Here is a 12,310-nt window from a genome sequence, read left to right on the forward strand (position 1 = left end):
TCGCCCTATTTCCTAACCTTTGGACAAAATATGATTCTGAATGGCAAAGACTATGAGTTGCTTCGCCGCTTAAGACTCTTATCGGAGGACAGCCGCATTAGTTATCCGGAAGCACTACAAATTATTCGCGAATCGGCAAAGAAAAAGGTGAAAGAGTCACATGAACAAAATGCTAGGCGATATAATCTACGCTGTCGGAAAGTAGAGTTTAAGGTTAGAGAGCCAGTACTTGCCCGCAATTTCTGCCAAAGCAATGCTATTAAAAAGTTCAATGCAAAGTTAGCGCCGGTTTTTATTTCAGCCGTGGTATCTAGACGAGTTGGCTCATCCTATTATCAACTGAAGAACGAACAGGGTAAAAACTTAGGAATATTTCACCTCAAAGACATACAAGTGAAACACTAGGCAACTGTCCTTTTTCCGTTTAGGCTTCGCCAGTTAAAACTAGCGCTTCCTCAACTGTGGTGTAGTGGCCAGTTGTGACTCTAAAACTCCAGAGAACAGCTTGGGAAGTACGGCCCTCGCGTTTAACATTAACTCTGCTCTTTACAAAAACAAGATAAGAGATCAATTACAAGAGAGCAGTAGTTAAAGCTTCCATTGAAGAGCTTAATGTCTAATTTAGAGAAGCAGCGTGGATCTGTGGGAGTTATGTTTTAAAGCTTTACTAGAAATCATACGATTACTCCGTTAGTCGTGGAAGCTATGTGTAAGCTTTGCTTAGCATCGTACGATTACTCCGTTATCTAGGGAAGCAAGGTGTAAGCTTTGTCTAAAATCGTACGATTACCCCGTTGGTTGTGGAAGGTAAAGTTCCGATCGTAAGGGCTAATGCAAGTAATAGAACTTCTGGCTAGATCATTGCTATAGTGAAGCTGTGCGAATTCGGATGTGTCTTTTTATACAAATATATAGATCCAAGTGAATTTGAAAACGTTGTGCAATCAAACACGTGCCAAGTAAATTGAAGTTCTGGTGGACTACATTATTCCTTTTGGATTAAGAAAAAATAAAAGGTATTTGGACCTTACAATAGTGACACAGCTTTAACAGTCTCGTATCATAGGGCTGGAAATCTTACTACGTTCGACACTGGGAAAGAAAAACCAATTGACCCCCCCTCCAAGAACGAGGTCGTCAAAGTCCATCGATTTCTTAGTAGATCTGGGAAAGACCTCGGATTTCCCAGGATCCAGCATCTACATAAACCAACGATAACTACAACCAAATAAACCAGAAAGAGCCGTCCGAAGATATACTAGAGTGAAACCCGAAGTTATGTGGAGGCATACTTGAGCTGAAGTACATTTTGGAGTAAGACGAGAAGAATGGTTTTCTTGCGAATTCGGAGAAACTAATATGCCGCACTCGTCACCCTTCTCGCTTATGAATTAAGCGCGCGGCTAAGGCTTTCGCATGTAGTTCTTCGCAATGTGTGGAGTGGCTCTCAAACTGTGAAAATAAAACATTATTCTGCGGCGATCCACACTGCCGTTTAATAGTCGTCGTGTGAAAATGTACCAAAGTATTAGTTTTGAGTCTCGTCATAAGATTTTCCATTTATTAAAGATTAGGCTACGCACTAACTATTTTTGTATTGTCTAGATTTAAAAAGAAAAAAAAAAACCAATAATGTATATAATTACCCATAATTAGAAATTAGCGCAAATGAAAAACACATTTTTTTAAGATCCGCCGTTGAGTGGCAAATCGTCGTCGTACGGGTATGGAAATGGAAAGAAAATCGGTGTTTCATCCGAATTAGAAGTGAAGACCTGTATATTCATAATTTTTCTCACTTCCTCAGAATATGTTCCTACGTCGCCCCTTGAGCTCAACGGACACGCCGGATAATTCGTATAAAGTATGAGTGAGTTACGAAACTTCCTTAAACGGAATTCTCGAGTATTTTCGAAATATATATCTGTCTTATAAAACTTCTATTCCGGTATATAAAACAACCATATCCGTGCCATAATTTAAAGCGGATCGGCTACTAATTTTTCTTTCACGTTTGCCTTCTAGTTATATAATTATCATATTTTTCTCTTCTTTCCAATTTAATTTCTTTAACGCCATATTCTCTACACATAAGTCCTATATACATATACACATATAACTAGGTATAACTGGATACCATTTCCTCCTTCTTTATTTAATTACTTTATGCTAAGTTTATACTTATCTGGAAATCCATGAAGTCCAAACCCTTAAATTTTGAATTATTAAATAATAATTAGTAGATAATAATGGAACATTAAACCTTTCGTGTTTGTCCTGAGTAGAGCCTGAGGAAGTCCGATGATCAAATAGAGATGCGCTCGATTAGGGTTATGCTGTCGATTAAACGGCATACAAAGGGAGGGAGGGTAGAGGAGGGGCCAAAGTCATCTGAGTTCCACAAGAGCGACGGAATATAGCCTGACTATTTGTCGGTAGTCGGTTAAACAGTTAGTTAAAATTCACATTATTTTCTTTTTGATTTCTTTGGTAGAGTTCCTTTTGAACATTAAATCAAGTGTACCTAAAACATCTTTGCGAATGTGTTCGTATAGCAGATAGGAGAGTAGGAAAGATCCCACGACATTCCGGCGAGCTAGTTAGAGCATAGCTAGAGGTACACGTTCCGAAATCCTGCTATACTATTGGTGTCTGACCGTCAAAAAAAGTATGTACAACCTCCATCCGTACATACAATAACACACCTCTACGAATATGAATTTCTGGCACATTACAACCGTTAGCCGGTGACAACTCCCCACCGGGCCAACACATTACCCCCACCTCTAAACTTAAGCTCCCGAAGCACAGACTAGCCGATAAGAACCCTCGCCCCTTCCCTTCGCGGCTTCGGGACGCTCCGCGAAGCGGCAGCCAATCCGAAGCCGACGAAGACGAAGACACGTAGATACTGATAAGTTAGAGATCGGCGGCAGCGAAGTTTTCCCGAGCGCGCAAGCGCCGAGCAGACTTCACTTACGCGGAGACCCAGCGAAGTTTTCCCGAGCGCGCAAGTGCCGAGCAGACTTCACTTACGCGGAGACCCGGGCCGAGAATAGACGTTGTCCCGCGTGACAACTAAGATGCAAGTTAAGAATCCTTCCGGGAACGTGACGAAACAACAAAAAATATTCAATGTAACAAATTACCTGTATAACCAGCAAGCTAATAAATCGCCCTGCGCCCTTCTCTCGACCCCCACAGGTGTGACTCGCCCTGTGACCCCTCTTTCCCGACGCAGGCGTGCCTCGCCCTGCGCCCGCCTCTCTCTCGACCCACGCGGGTGTGCCTCGCTCCGCGCCTTTCTTCTCGACCCTCACGTCCGCCCAGTAAGACGAGCCGACCCCCTTTCGGAGTTCCTGCGAACTACAAATTTCTTGTAGGAAGACCCCTGGACAGGACTGAGCTTACCTCAGCCTGGAAGAGGAGACATTACAAGTGGCGCCAGAGCAGGGACCCGAAGGAAACTCTAACGAGGGGTTCGTGGATTAAAAACCCACGGCAGTCAGGAGTGCAAGAGACAGACCAAAAAAAAAAAAAGGTGAAAGATAGCTCTCCGCGTGTACGCCTACGTGCATACGCGGCCGACCGCTCGACCGCAGTGCTCAAATCCCCACAATTCTAAAGGTGAGGATCGCGAACGAGTCTACGTACGTGTACTAAGTGACAGTGAAAAGAAAAGGGAACACAGTACCTCAAGACGCTCAACCAGTCCGTAGGAACAGCGACGCAACGACCAAGAGAAGCATGGAGCCCTATACGGGGAACAATCAGGTGAGTACGACGGGGACGAATTGACCGTTAATCCGGGGGTCAGCACCGGCTGGATCCACAAGCGCCGCCGGGAAGAACTGGAAGCCTTCGCGGAAGAATTCGGGTTCGACCGCGAAGGGACAGTTGAGGACCTACGGAAAAGGTTCGCCACGCTGGTCGAAGGACCCCTCGAACAAGAGGCCTAGATTCGACTGGCGGAACTCGAACGGCAATACGCCAAACCACCGGGACGCGCAAAGTCGCCGCAACCCTCTACTTCCGGGCAGGCGGAGAGACGGAAGGCAGACCCCAAAAGCGGTCTGCAGATCCCTGGGGCCCCCGAAGGCAGACCAACCGGCCCACCCATCGTGGTGACCGCAGCCGCCCCCCAAGAACCCCGTCCCAAGAGGTCCGCTCCTCACCCATGAGGAGGCTCCTCCCTGAAAGCGATAGACCCCGGGGAGGTAACGACGCGTTGGAAGCCCTTCGATACAGTCAAGCTGCCCAGATGGCGGAACGGATTAGGAGGTGGGGGATCCAATTCGACGGACAGGATGATCCGTTGTGTTTCATCGAGCTGTTGGAAGAGCGCGCGCTTTCGTACGGGATAGACACCAACCACTTGCCTCGAGCTATGGCGGAAATCCTTATCGACCGAGCCAACCGCTGGTTCCGCACCAGCAGGCTGCAAGGCGCCTCGTGGGTCAACTTCCGGCAAGAATTTTTGGCCTTTTTCCTCCCGCCGCGGTATTTCGAACAGTTAGAGGATCAGATCCGAGCCCCCAAGCAAGCGACGGGCGAGTTATTCATGGACTTCATAATCGAGCTCAGGTTGCTCATGCACCACGCCGGGTACGATGATGCCCAAGAGCTCAACAGGATTTATGATAATACTCTGCCGGCATATGAACTGTACGTGCGAAGACACGAACTGCGAAGTTTGGCCCAACCAACGATGTTGGCTACGGAGTTCGAATCCATCCAAGAGCGGAATAACCCCACTGCTCCCAGTGCCCCTCGGCCCGGCCCAAGATACACTAGACCGACGACGCACCAGACGCAAAACGAGGTCGAAGCAAACCGGACCTCCTTTCGGAAGCCCCAATGGGACACGGCAGGACCGGCAAGGAGACCATCGTCAAACCGACCCGACACTCCAGCGCCGGAATACGCTCACCGCATGGTCACCACCCCCATCGCCAACCCACGGATGGCCTGTCGCCGCTGCGGCGAAGCCGGCCATGCCTCCCACAACTGCACCAACCCCTCTATCCTGTTCTGTTGGGAATGCGGTAAGCGAGGCGTAAGGACCATCGATTGCTGCCGCCAAGACTCGTCGGGAAACGATCAGCGTCCCCGACTGGCACGGGAACAGCCGGGAACGACGCCTCCCCAAACCCAGAACTAAGCCACCCACTACAGATACAGGACGGCCGGATAGTGGCGAGGGTGACGATAGGAGGACGGGACACAGAGGCCACTGTGGATACCGGGGCGTCCCGGAGTTTCGTCAGGGAAGCGTGCGTCCAGATCCGCCTGGCAGACGGGTCGGTACGCGAAATAACGCAAACTCTGTTGGCGTTCGTTAAACTGGACAAACGCGAGGTACAGATACCGCTCCTAGTGTTACCAAACATGCTAGAGCAGGTCATCGTGGGGATGTACTTCCTCTGCGCCATCGAAACAACGATACAGTGTGGCACCACCCTCCTCCAACTCCGCGACAGTCCCCTCGCGACAAATACACCGGTAGTTACCGCCAGCTCGGTGCACACCCCGGAACACGCGCCTACGAAACCCTAGGCGACGAACAATACGCCACGCAAACAAGGAATCAGGAACACGAAGCCCAGGACCCCGACGGAACGCCCTGACCCCAGGTCATCCATCCAGGGCAAAATCTCGGGTAAGGCAACAAGGGACGCGAACAGACCCACCAGGACCCCCGGTCCAACGTCCTCGACGAGTGGTGGAGAGCCCGGAGCAATGATCGAACCCCCACGGCGGCGACGATCGTCCAGCGGCCCAGCGCCGAATACAACGACCACGTTAGCCGCCCCGGCGAGCGAGCGCGGTAACGCAGCCCTTTCGATAACCGAAACTCCCACATCCGAAATCGTCCTTACTGCCCGAAGTTTTCCCAGCCACTCGAGACACCGACCGGGGCCCCGACGCGCCCGTGGCCGGAGATCAACTCATCAGCACCAACGCCACGGGGCGCTGCCGGAGCCACCCTCCCCGCGTCGCCGAAGGTTTCACTATAGCAGGCACCAGAGCGGAAATCTGCGTCACCCGAACGAGCCACTGGTCTAGCACTAGCGAGACCCGCATGTTCGTGCATCACGCCGAATACGACCAACCCATGTATTCAGCCGGAGTCCCGAAAATGCCCTGCCTACACCCGGTGGTCGCTAATATAAGGGAGTACCCTCGTGAGATCGAACCGCCAAGCGCGTTCGACATGACCATACTCCCCGAGGGCCGAGACCAGACCCCTGCTCCCGGAACCAGCCGGCTAAGCGAAGAGGAGCCAGAAAGAGTCCCCGACCCCTGGCCTCCCGACGTGGCGCCGCAAATCCAGGAATTCCTGGACGAAGAGCTGCCGAAGCTCGCAGGCCTCCGAGGGACCACGGACCTCACGGAGCACACGACAGTTATGAGGGACCAGCGTCCCATAAAGCAACGGTACTACCCAAAGAACCCGGCTATGCGTCGGATCATCGACGAGCAGGTCGACCATGTGATAGCAGAAGGCCTGATCGAGCCCTCGCGAAGTCCCCACAGCGCCCCCATTGTCCTCGTCCGCAAAAAGGACGGAAGGTGGCGCATGTTTGTGGACTATCGACAACTAAACGAACATTCGATCCCGGACGCATACCCGTTGCCGAGTATCAACTATGTATATACTGGAAAGACTCCGAAACGCGCGGTTCATCACCACGCTGGATCTGAAGAATGGATACTGGCAGATACCGATGGCCCACGACAGTAAGGAGGCCACGGCGTTCACGGTGCCCGGAAGAGGCCTCTATCAGTGGAAGGTAATGCCTTTCGGGTTACATTCCGCGGGAGCCACGTTCCAGCGTACCCTAGACACGGCAATCGGCGCAGACATGGAACCCTTCGCTTTCGCGTATCTGGACGACATCGTCATCGTCGGCAAGGATTTCGCGGAACATTTGCGCAACGTCGAGAGAGTCTTCTCGCGACTGCGCCTGGCCAAACTGCGGATCAACGCAGACAAATGCGTATTTTTCCAGCGCCGCATAAAATACCTGGGTCACATGGTCAGCGAGGAAGGCATTCATACCGACCCTGACAAGATAGCGGCCGTCAAAGACCTGAGACCGCCCACTAACCTGAAGGTATTGCGACAATGCATAGGCATGGCGGGCTGGTACCGTCGATTCGTCCCCAATTTCGCCACCATAGTGCAACCGATGTCATTGCTACTAAAGAAGGGGAGAGCATGGGCATGGGGACAGGAACAACAGGACTCCTTCGACGAACTCAAAGTGCGACTCACCACCGCCCCGGTGCTCGCCTGCCCGGACTTCAACGTCAAATTCTCCCTGCAGACCGACGCGAGCAACGTGGGTGTGGGCGCGGTCCTCACCCAAGAGATCGAAGGGAAGGAACGCGTCATCGCCTACGTCAGCCGGCGCCTTAACAAGGCAGAGGAGAATTATTCGGCCACCGACAAGGAATGCCTGGCCGTCATAGGGGAAATCGGGAAATTGCGCTGTTACTTGGAAGGATACCGGTTCGACGTGGTGACCGACCATCTCGCGCTGAAATGGCTAAACACCCTTGAGAGCCCTTACGGGAGAGTGGCGAGATGGGCGCTGGAGCTGCAGCAGTACCAATACGACGTACATTATCGGGCCGGCAACCAGAACGTGGTCGCCGACGCGCTCTCTAGGCAACCTTTGGAATCCCTTTCACGCGTCGAAGAAGAGGGCACGACCTGCCCGTGGCACAGAAGAAGGATCCAACAAGTTCACGACGAGCCCCAAAAATACCCGGACTACACGTACGAAAACGGGCAGCTTTACCGAAACCTGGGGCACGGAGCCGACGATGACGACCACGTGCCGTGGAAGCTCTGCGTGCCCAAGGACTGCCGAGCGAGAGTCCTCCGCGAGTGCCACGACCAACCGACGGCAGGCCACCTCGGCGTGCGAAAAACTATCACGAGGATATCCCAGAGGTATTATTGGCCGGGATTTTATCGCGACGTGAGGCGATATATCCGCGGTTGCGTGAGCTGCCAGAAGTTCAAGGCTACCCAACGCAAGCCAGTGGGCCGGATGCTCACTCGCAAGGCCGAGGAACCCTTCGACACCCTGTGCGCCGACTTCGTCGGACCGTTACCCCGATCCAAACGGGGGAACGCCATCCTGCTAGTTTTCTTTGACACCTTCTCCAAATGGCTCGAACTGGTGCCCCTTAAGAAGGCAACGACGGCTAGCCTCGAACGAGCTTTCAGGGAACTCATACTGAGTAGCATCGGTGTTCCGAAGCTGTTTGTCTGTGACAACGGCACCCAGTTCACCAGTCGGTCGTTCAAGACCTTCCTGCACACCGCCGGCGTGGAACTCCAACACACCGCGCCCTATTGTCCGCAAGAGAACCCGACGGAAAGGGCAAACCGGACCGTGAAGACGATGATCGCCCAATTCGTGGACGATCACCAAAACACGTGGGACGAACTCTTGCCAGAAATGACGCTGGCGATCAACTCGAGCGTCTCGGAGACTACCGGTTTCAGCCCGGCATTCCTCGTACACGGAAGAGAGCCCCGACTGCCCGGCGCCTTATACGACGAGGTCACGCCGGGGACGGGAAGCGCCCAGGAAACTCCTATGGGTAAGGCCGCCAGGCTAAAAGAAGTGTTCGCCATCGTCAGAAACAACATTCAAAGGGCCAGCCAAAAACAAGGGAGGCACTACAACCTTCGCCGACGACAGTGGCGTCCCACGATCGGTTCGCTAGTACTTCTACGGCAGCATCACCTCTCAAACGCCGCCGAAGGCTTCGCGGCAAAACTGGCCCCTAAATTTGACGGCCCCTATCGCGTGAAGGGTTTCCCGTCGCCAAACATCGTTCAGCTGCAGCACCCGAGCAGCCGGAAACGGAAGGTCGCCAACATCAACGATCTTAGAGAATTCCACGACCGCGAACCCGTCGAACGTGCCGGGGAGGCGGACGACCCAGGTACCGCCGAACAATCGCCGGACCACGACAGGGGCACAGGTACCGGCTGAAACAAAGGGAAAAGGGGGAAGGGGCGCCCGTGCCGGGGAAAAACCCGAGCGAGGCAAGCGACGACTGCCCGGATCCCGAAAAGTACCGACACGACGGCGTAGCCCGCGACACGCGTCTCCGGCAGTCCGAGACCCCAACATCACCGATCAGTGCCATTTTGCCACCACAGCCGAACGGTCGAATCGATCACAACCCAAACGCATCCGAAGATAACGCAAAACCATACAACATAAAGGACCTACTGATTTTCCTCACTCTGCTAACCTCGACGCGCGCGCTGGTCAAGTTGAATGACTACACTAACGCGGACTATATCCCAATAGCGGACGGGGACGCCATCATTTGGGCCAACCACGTATACCTGCACCACACTACGAACGTGACGTCATACGAAGATTACGTCGCCGAAACGGAACAAGCCGCGGAGCTATTTAGCCTAGACCGGATGGCGCAAGTGATAGCAGCCGACCTGGACCACATCAAGAACCTGGTGGCCACGCTAAGGGTCTACCATCGGGGAACAAGGAGTATAAACCTGCTCAGAACAGCATTGAAGGTAGTGGCCGGAACGCCCGACTTCGACGACTGGGAGCAGGTCAAATTCCAACAAAAGCAGCTGGCGGAGTCCAGCCGTGGCCAAAACGAAATCAACTCCAGGATTCAAACCCGGATCAGAATGCGGGCCCCAAACCCTCAGCATCGGGGATTGCGAAGCCACCATCGGCGCCACGTTTTGCAGAGAACGCGAGGGGATCACCTGCGCTCAGCAGATGGTGACCGGGTGCGTCGCGCTCTGCGCGACTTCGCCCGGTCACTTGGATCCGATCGTCGTGGTGGACCACGGCACCATCATCGTCAACGACGGAAGGTTCACCGTTGTAGATGAGGCGGGGACCACCCAAGCAATCTCGGGATCGTACCTAGTTACGTATTCCCACCGGGTCTCGTTTAACTCCAAAAGAAAGGAGGTGGTAAAGGCGATGACTCGAATAAACGTAACGGCACACAAGGAAAAGCTAAGCTTGCCGTTCCTACGGGAGTTAAGCCTACAAAATTCAAACTACATCGACGACCTGAACGTGACGGTGACGATAAGGAGCGCCGCCTCGTATTTGTTCACCCTCGTCGTCGCCATCCCTCTCTGCGCCATCATCTGGGTGCTATACCGCCGACTCAAACCCCCCGGCCAATGACGAACCGGCCAGAACAACAGAGACGGCGCACGGTACTGTCGCCCCCGGCAGAGCCTTCCCGCGGCGATACATGCCCGATACATGCTCGGCCGGCCGAGCCCAGCGATAAGAGCTGGCCCTACACCCGGCCCATCGGCGCCCGAAATCCGATCGGAGCCCGCGTGCGACGCATAGCTGCGCTGTCCGTAAAACGGAAGTTACGAAGGGAAAAGACGACAAAAATGAAATATAAAAAAAAAAAATAATAAAATAAAGAAAGAACGAAAAAAAATATATAAATGTCAATTCGGCAGATTCATGCATTACACTCATTACACACATTCATAAACCCATGCCCCAAACGTCCATAATCGTCCCACGGATCCATTTACCATAGCTTAGATTACAGAATTGCAAGCCCGCTGACGCCGGCTCCCGTGAGTCGCGCTGTCAGCGGAGGGAAATGCATGACGTTAGAAATACAAGAAATAAGTCAGATTCCGAACGCCGAGCGAGCAAGGCGATTTTGATAAAACCCTACTATACAAGAACCAAAACAATGTAAGTTTTCGTCACGCCCCCTGGGAGGCCCTCGAATTAAGAAGATTAAAGTAGATTAAATAGAAAATAGACACTCTCCCCCTCCCCGAACTCTACGCACCGAAGAACCAGCCATGACCGCCACCGAGAACACCCCAGCTAAGGCGCACCAGAGAGCCGCTGCATCAGCAGAGGCCCCCGAAGTCGTAGACCTCACGGATTTCCCCGACGCCGAGGAACCGGAGTCCGCTGCCAAGGCGGACGAGGAAGCCGCCCCGCAGCCAGGAGTAGCCGAAGAACCCCACACCCCCGATGGGGACATATACGCGGATATGGAGCTAGACGCCGACGAGGCAGGGCCAGCGGACCACGAGGGTCCCCGAAACAGCCCCCCGCTGTTCTCCCGCCGACCATCCGGGTTCCGTCGAGAGAACCTAAGGTCGCCGCCGCCGTATAAACGACGAGCCGCGCCCTGCTCCCCGGAGCCAGGGTCACCGTCATTCGAAGAGGAGTTCGAAGATGCCGGTTCTAGCCAGTACAGCTTCCCGGAACCAGAGACGCCATCATACGCGCCGATGTTCGAACAGGAGTTTGAAGATGCCGGTTATCACCAGCGCCGCGATCCCCGAACCGGCCGTGGCATTTACCGCCCCGAGAGGGGGCTGGAGCGTTACACGCCGAAACCATACAACGCGTACTACGACGACGGGGAGAGCGAAGAGGAGGAACCCTACGGTCGGCAATTCATAGCCGAAACAGAGACCTTTCACCACACGGTCACGCCATGGGGGTTACGCGTCACGCGTAACCACCAGATGTCCGTAGCAGTCTTTGTCCCTCCCGGCCGGAATGTCAACGCGTTCTTCAGGACATTCCGAGAAGCCGCGGAACCAATCGACTACCGCTCCGAACCGGCCGCCCCAGCCAGGGCAAGCCCCCCGCACGCCGAAGCGCGACCGCCAACGCCCGCATCGGATCCTCCCCGACGCCCCAATCCTCCAGAAGAGTCAGCGGCGACCACACCAACGCACGCCGAAGCGCCCCACGCGGAGGCAGCGCAAGGCCCTCCCACTGAACGGCCCACCTGGACTACAGAAGAGGGAAACGCCGCTCCGGTTCGACAAGCGGAGCTGACCGAACCGGAGGAGCAGTGGGAAACGGGGCCGGACAGCGGGTACCCCACCATGACCATACGGAGGGTAAAACAAACCGTTGCGGAGGAGACGGCGCCGACCCCCCAAACTGGGGAGTGGGAAGGACAAGACGAGTTGCTGGTGGACTGCGACTTGGATGAAATACTACGATTTCTTCAAGACGAATCTACGCGGGAGGGGCAAAGTCCAGCGGACTTCTCCCTGATCGAAGAGCTGAACCAGCCCACCCAGTGGGTAAAAATGACTTATTACCGGCAGATTGGCAGGTGAACATCCCAGGCCGAGCCCTACCGGCGGGCCTCATCGAGGAGATACACCAGCGGCTGCTGGAAACGGAGAGGCTCCGTTTCCGAAGCTGGTCCTGGGATCAGTGCTACCGGGTCCACAAGCGATCCCGGGCCGCGCCTGTCTGCGTCGACCTCC

The sequence above is a fragment of the Drosophila miranda genome, assembly GCF_003369915.1.
Source record: "Drosophila miranda strain MSH22 chromosome Y unlocalized genomic scaffold, D.miranda_PacBio2.1 Contig_Y1_pilon, whole genome shotgun sequence".
In the NCBI taxonomy this organism is placed as follows: Eukaryota; Metazoa; Arthropoda; class Insecta; order Diptera; family Drosophilidae; genus Drosophila; species Drosophila miranda.